This window comes from Musa acuminata, unplaced genomic scaffold, assembly GCF_036884655.1.
Source record: "Musa acuminata AAA Group cultivar baxijiao unplaced genomic scaffold, Cavendish_Baxijiao_AAA HiC_scaffold_623, whole genome shotgun sequence".
Lineage (NCBI taxonomy): Eukaryota > Viridiplantae > Streptophyta > Magnoliopsida > Zingiberales > Musaceae > Musa > Musa acuminata.
Window position 1 is genome coordinate 20,001 of NW_027020862.1, and position 7,500 is coordinate 27,500.

Consider the following 7,500-nt stretch of genomic DNA (forward strand, 5'->3'; position numbering starts at 1 on the left):
GGGGGGTTCCAGGGTGCTGAGATGGCTGACGTTTTGCTCCGCTCTCGACGGTCACCGCGCAATGCAAGAACAGGCCAAAAACTGGCCAAAACGGCCCAAAAACGGGCCAAAACTGGCCATTTTTGGCTGCACGAGCGAGCGGCGAGCGGCGGACAGCGAGCGAAGCGAGAGGCAGCACCGTCCCTGCTATACGAAAGCCCCATCCAGCCCTGTGCCACCCGGGGGGTTCCAGGGTGCTGAGATGGCTGACGTTTTGCTCCGCTCTCGACGGTCACCGCGCAATGCAAGAACAGGCCAAAAACTGGCCAAAACGGCCCAAAAACGGGCCAAAACTGGCCATTTTTGGCTGCACGAGCGAGCGGCGAGCGGCGGACAGCGAGCGAAGCGAGAGGCAGCACCGTCCCTGCTATACGAAAGCCCCATCCAGCCCTGTGCCACCCGGGGGGTTCCAGGGTGCTGAGATGGCTGACGTTTTGCTCCGCTCTCGACGGTCACCGCGCAATGCAAGAACAGGCCAAAAACTGGCCAAAACGGCCCAAAAACGGGCCAAAACTGGCCATTTTTGGCTGCACGAGCGAGCGGCGAGCGGCGGACAGCGAGCGAAGCGAGAGGCAGCACCGTCCCTGCTATACGAAAGCCCCATCCAGCCCTGTGCCACCCGGGGGGTTCCAGGGTGCTGAGATGGCTGACGTTTTGCTCCGCTCTCGACGGTCACCGCGCAATGCAAGAACAGGCCAAAAACTGGCCAAAACGGCCCAAAAACGGGCCAAAACTGGCCATTTTTGGCTGCGCGAGCGAGCGGCGAGCGGCGGACAGCGAGCGAAGCGAGAGGCAGCACCGTCCCTGCTATACGAAAGCCCCATCCAGCCCTGTGCCACCCGGGGGGTTCCAGGGTGCTGAGATGGCTGACGTTTTGCTCCGCTCTCGACGGTCACCGCGCAATGCAAGAACAGGCCAAAAACTGGCCAAAACGGCCCAAAAACGGGCCAAAACTGGCCATTTTTGGCTGCACGAGCGAGCGGCGAGCGGCGGACAGCGAGCGAAGCGAGAGGCAGCACCGTCCCTGCTATACGAAAGCCCCATCCAGCCCTGTGCCACCCGGGGGGTTCCAGGGTGCTGAGATGGCTGACGTTTTGCTCCGCTCTCGACGGTCACCGCGCAATGCAAGAACAGGCCAAAAACTGGCCAAAACGGCCCAAAAACGGGCCAAAACTGGCCATTTTTGGCTGCACGAGCGAGCGGCGAGCGGCGGACAGCGAGCGAAGCGAGAGGCAGCACCGTCCCTGCTATACGAAAGCCCCATCCAGCCCTGTGCCACCCGGGGGGGTTCCAGGGTGCTGAGATGGCTGACGTTTTGCTCCGCTCTCGACGGTCACCGCGCAATGCAAGAACAGGCCAAAAACTGGCCAAAACGGCCCAAAAACGGGCCAAAACTGGCCATTTTTGGCTGCACGAGCGAGCGGCGAGCGGCGGACAGCGAGCGAAGCGAGAGGCAGCACCGTCCCTGCTATACGAAAGCCCCATCCAGCCCTGTGCCACCCGGGGGGTTCCAGGGTGCTGAGATGGCTGACGTTTTGCTCCGCTCTCGACGGTCACCGCGCAATGCAAGAACAGGCCAAAAACTGGCCAAAACGGCCCAAAAACGGGCCAAAACTGGCCATTTTTGGCTGCGCGAGCGAGCGGCGAGCGGCGGACAGCGAGCGAAGCGAGAGGCAGCACCGTCCCTGCTATACGAAAGCCCCATCCAGCCCTGTGCCACCCGGGGGGTTCCAGGGTGCTGAGATGGCTGACGTTTTGCTCCGCTCTCGACGGTCACCGCGCAATGCAAGAACAGGCCAAAAACTGGCCAAAACGGCCCAAAAACGGGCCAAAACTGGCCATTTTTGGCTGCACGAGCGAGCGGCGAGCGGCGGACAGCGAGCGAAGCGAGAGGCAGCACCGTCCCTGCTATACGAAAGCCCCATCCAGCCCTGTGCCACCCGGGGGGTTCCAGGGTGCTGAGATGGCTGACGTTTTGCTCCGCTCTCGACGGTCACCGCGCAATGCAAGAACAGGCCAAAAACTGGCCAAAACGGCCCAAAAACGGGCCAAAACTGGCCATTTTTGGCTGCACGAGCGAGCGGCGAGCGGCGGACAGCGAGCGAAGCGAGAGGCAGCACCGTCCCTGCTATACGAAAGCCCCATCCAGCCCTGTGCCACCCGGGGGGTTCCAGGGTGCTGAGATGGCTGACGTTTTGCTCCGCTCTCGACGGTCACCGCGCAATGCAAGAACAGGCCAAAAACTGGCCAAAACGGCCCAAAAACGGGCCAAAACTGGCCATTTTTGGCTGCACGAGCGAGCGGCGAGCGGCGGACAGCGAGCGAAGCGAGAGGCAGCACCGTCCCTGCTATACGAAAGCCCCATCCAGCCCTGTGCCACCCGGGGGGTTCCAGGGTGCTGAGATGGCTGACGTTTTGCTCCGCTCTCGACGGTCACCGCGCAATGCAAGAACAGGCCAAAAACTGGCCAAAACGGCCCAAAAACGGGCCAAAACTGGCCATTTTTGGCTGCACGAGCGAGCGGCGAGCGGCGGACAGCGAGCGAAGCGAGAGGCAGCACCGTCCCTGCTATACGAAAGCCCCATCCAGCCCTGTGCCACCCGGGGGGTTCCAGGGTGCTGAGATGGCTGACGTTTTGCTCCGCTCTCGACGGTCACCGCGCAATGCAAGAACAGGCCAAAAACTGGCCAAAACGGCCCAAAAACGGGCCAAAACTGGCCATTTTTGGCTGCACGAGCGAGCGGCGAGCGGCGGACAGCGAGCGAAGCGAGAGGCAGCACCGTCCCTGCTATACGAAAGCCCCATCCAGCCCTGTGCCACCCGGGGGGTTCCAGGGTGCTGAGATGGCTGACGTTTTGCTCCGCTCTCGACGGTCACCGCGCAATGCAAGAACAGGCCAAAAACTGGCCAAAACGGCCCAAAAACGGGCCAAAACTGGCCATTTTTGGCTGCACGAGCGAGCGGCGAGCGGCGGACAGCGAGCGAAGCGAGAGGCAGCACCGTCCCTGCTATACGAAAGCCCCATCCAGCCCTGTGCCACCCGGGGGGTTCCAGGGTGCTGAGATGGCTGACGTTTTGCTCCGCTCTCGACGGTCACCGCGCAATGCAAGAACAGGCCAAAAACTGGCCAAAACGGCCCAAAAACGGGCCAAAACTGGCCATTTTTGGCTGCGCGAGCGAGCGGCGAGCGGCGGACAGCGAGCGAAGCGAGAGGCAGCACCGTCCCTGCTATACGAAAGCCCCATCCAGCCCTGTGCCACCCGGGGGGTTCCAGGGTGCTGAGATGGCTGACGTTTTGCTCCGCTCTCGACGGTCACCGCGCAATGCAAGAACAGGCCAAAAACTGGCCAAAACGGCCCAAAAACGGGCCAAAACTGGCCATTTTTGGCTGCACGAGCGAGCGGCGAGCGGCGGACAGCGAGCGAAGCGAGAGGCAGCACCGTCCCTGCTATACGAAAGCCCCATCCAGCCCTGTGCCACCCGGGGGGTTCCAGGGTGCTGAGATGGCTGACGTTTTGCTCCGCTCTCGACGGTCACCGCGCAATGCAAGAACAGGCCAAAAACTGGCCAAAACGGCCCAAAAACGGGCCAAAACTGGCCATTTTTGGCTGCACGAGCGAGCGGCGAGCGGCGGACAGCGAGCGAAGCGAGAGGCAGCACCGTCCCTGCTATACGAAAGCCCCATCCAGCCCTGTGCCACCCGGGGGGGTTCCAGGGTGCTGAGATGGCTGACGTTTTGCTCCGCTCTCGACGGTCACCGCGCAATGCAAGAACAGGCCAAAAACTGGCCAAAACGGCCCAAAAACGGGCCAAAACTGGCCATTTTTGGCTGCACGAGCGAGCGGCGAGCGGCGGACAGCGAGCGAAGCGAGAGGCAGCACCGTCCCTGCTATACGAAAGCCCCATCCAGCCCTGTGCCACCCGGGGGGTTCCAGGGTGCTGAGATGGCTGACGTTTTGCTCCGCTCTCGACGGTCACCGCGCAATGCAAGAACAGGCCAAAAACTGGCCAAAACGGCCCAAAAACGGGCCAAAACTGGCCATTTTTGGCTGCGCGAGCGAGCGGCGAGCGGCGGACAGCGAGCGAAGCGAGAGGCAGCACCGTCCCTGCTATACGAAAGCCCCATCCAGCCCTGTGCCACCCGGGGGGTTCCAGGGTGCTGAGATGGCTGACGTTTTGCTCCGCTCTCGACGGTCACCGCGCAATGCAAGAACAGGCCAAAAACTGGCCAAAACGGCCCAAAAACGGGCCAAAACTGGCCATTTTTGGCTGCACGAGCGAGCGGCGAGCGGCGGACAGCGAGCGAAGCGAGAGGCAGCACCGTCCCTGCTATACGAAAGCCCCATCCAGCCCTGTGCCACCCGGGGGGTTCCAGGGTGCTGAGATGGCTGACGTTTTGCTCCGCTCTCGACGGTCACCGCGCAATGCAAGAACAGGCCAAAAACTGGCCAAAACGGCCCAAAAACGGGCCAAAACTGGCCATTTTTGGCTGCACGAGCGAGCGGCGAGCGGCGGACAGCGAGCGAAGCGAGAGGCAGCACCGTCCCTGCTATACGAAAGCCCCATCCAGCCCTGTGCCACCCGGGGGGTTCCAGGGTGCTGAGATGGCTGACGTTTTGCTCCGCTCTCGACGGTCACCGCGCAATGCAAGAACAGGCCAAAAACTGGCCAAAACGGCCCAAAAACGGGCCAAAACTGGCCATTTTTGGCTGCACGAGCGAGCGGCGAGCGGCGGACAGCGAGCGAAGCGAGAGGCAGCACCGTCCCTGCTATACGAAAGCCCCATCCAGCCCTGTGCCACCCGGGGGGTTCCAGGGTGCTGAGATGGCTGACGTTTTGCTCCGCTCTCGACGGTCACCGCGCAATGCAAGAACAGGCCAAAAACTGGCCAAAACGGCCCAAAAACGGGCCAAAACTGGCCATTTTTGGCTGCACGAGCGAGCGGCGAGCGGCGGACAGCGAGCGAAGCGAGAGGCAGCACCGTCCCTGCTATACGAAAGCCCCATCCAGCCCTGTGCCACCCGGGGGGTTCCAGGGTGCTGAGATGGCTGACGTTTTGCTCCGCTCTCGACGGTCACCGCGCAATGCAAGAACAGGCCAAAAACTGGCCAAAACGGCCCAAAAACGGGCCAAAACTGGCCATTTTTGGCTGCACGAGCGAGCGGCGAGCGGCGGACAGCGAGCGAAGCGAGAGGCAGCACCGTCCCTGCTATACGAAAGCCCCATCCAGCCCTGTGCCACCCGGGGGGTTCCAGGGTGCTGAGATGGCTGACGTTTTGCTCCGCTCTCGACGGTCACCGCGCAATGCAAGAACAGGCCAAAAACTGGCCAAAACGGCCCAAAAACGGGCCAAAACTGGCCATTTTTGGCTGCACGAGCGAGCGGCGAGCGGCGGACAGCGAGCGAAGCGAGAGGCAGCACCGTCCCTGCTATACGAAAGCCCCATCCAGCCCTGTGCCACCCGGGGGGTTCCAGGGTGCTGAGATGGCTGACGTTTTGCTCCGCTCTCGACGGTCACCGCGCAATGCAAGAACAGGCCAAAAACTGGCCAAAACGGCCCAAAAACGGGCCAAAACTGGCCATTTTTGGCTGCACGAGCGAGCGGCGAGCGGCGGACAGCGAGCGAAGCGAGAGGCAGCACCGTCCCTGCTATACGAAAGCCCCATCCAGCCCTGTGCCACCCGGGGGGTTCCAGGGTGCTGAGATGGCTGACGTTTTGCTCCGCTCTCGACGGTCACCGCGCAATGCAAGAACAGGCCAAAAACTGGCCAAAACGGCCCAAAAACGGGCCAAAACTGGCCATTTTTGGCTGCACGAGCGAGCGGCGAGCGGCGGACAGCGAGCGAAGCGAGAGGCAGCACCGTCCCTGCTATACGAAAGCCCCATCCAGCCCTGTGCCACCCGGGGGGTTCCAGGGTGCTGAGATGGCTGACGTTTTGCTCCGCTCTCGACGGTCACCGCGCAATGCAAGAACAGGCCAAAAACTGGCCAAAACGGCCCAAAAACGGGCCAAAACTGGCCATTTTTGGCTGCACGAGCGAGCGGCGAGCGGCGGACAGCGAGCGAAGCGAGAGGCAGCACCGTCCCTGCTATACGAAAGCCCCATCCAGCCCTGTGCCACCCGGGGGGTTCCAGGGTGCTGAGATGGCTGACGTTTTGCTCCGCTCTCGACGGTCACCGCGCAATGCAAGAACAGGCCAAAAACTGGCCAAAACGGCCCAAAAACGGGCCAAAACTGGCCATTTTTGGCTGCACGAGCGAGCGGCGAGCGGCGGACAGCGAGCGAAGCGAGAGGCAGCACCGTCCCTGCTATACGAAAGCCCCATCCAGCCCTGTGCCACCCGGGGGGTTCCAGGGTGCTGAGATGGCTGACGTTTTGCTCCGCTCTCGACGGTCACCGCGCAATGCAAGAACAGGCCAAAAACTGGCTAAAACGGCCCAAAAACGGGCCAAAACTGGCCATTTTTGGCTGCGCGAGCGAGCGGCGAGCGGCGGACAGCGAGCGAAGCGAGAGGCAGCACCGTCCCTGCTATATACGAAAGCCCCATCCAGCCCTGTGCCACCCGGGGGGTTCCAGGGTGCTGAGATGGCTGACGTTTTGCTCCGCTCACGACGGTCACCGCACCACGCAAGAACGGACCATAAACAGGCCAAAACAGCCCAAAAACGGGCCAAAACTGGTCATTTTTGGCTGCGCGAGCGAGCGGCGAGCGGCGAACAGCGAGCGAAGCGTGAGGCAGCACCGTCCCTGCTATACGAAAGCCCCATCCAGCCCTGTGCCACCCGGGGGGTTCCAGGGTGCTGAGATGGCTGACGTTTTGCTCCGCTCACGACGGTCACCGCGCCATGCAAGAACGGACCAAAAACAGGCCAAAACAGCCCAAAAACGGGCCAAAACTGGCCATTTTTGGCTGAGCGAGCGAGCGGTGAGCGGCGAACAGCGAGCGAAGCGAGAGGCAGCACCGTCCCTGCTATACGAAAGCCCCATCCAGCCCTGTGCCACCCGGGGGGTTCCAGGGTGCTGAGATGGCTGACGTTTTGCTCCGCTCACGACGGTCGCCGTGCCACGCAAGAACGGACCAAAAACAGGCCAAAACAGCCCAAAAACGGGCCAAAACTGGCCATTTTAGGTTGCGCGAGCGAGCGGCGAGCGGCGAACAGCGAGCGAAGCGTGAGGCAGCACCGTCCCTGCTATACGAAAGCCCCATCCAGCCCTGTGCCACCCGGGGGGTTCCAAGGTGCTGAGATGGCTGACGTTTTGCTCCGCTCACGACGGTCACCGCGCCACGCCAGAACAGACCAAAAACAGGCCAAAACAGCCCAAAAACGGGCCAAAACTGGCCATTTTTGGCTGCGCGAGCGAGCGGCGAGCGGCGAACAGCGAGCGAAGCGAGAAGCAGCACCGTCCATGCTATACGAAAGCCCAATCTAGCAAAGAACAGCCCAAAAGGAGGCAAAAAC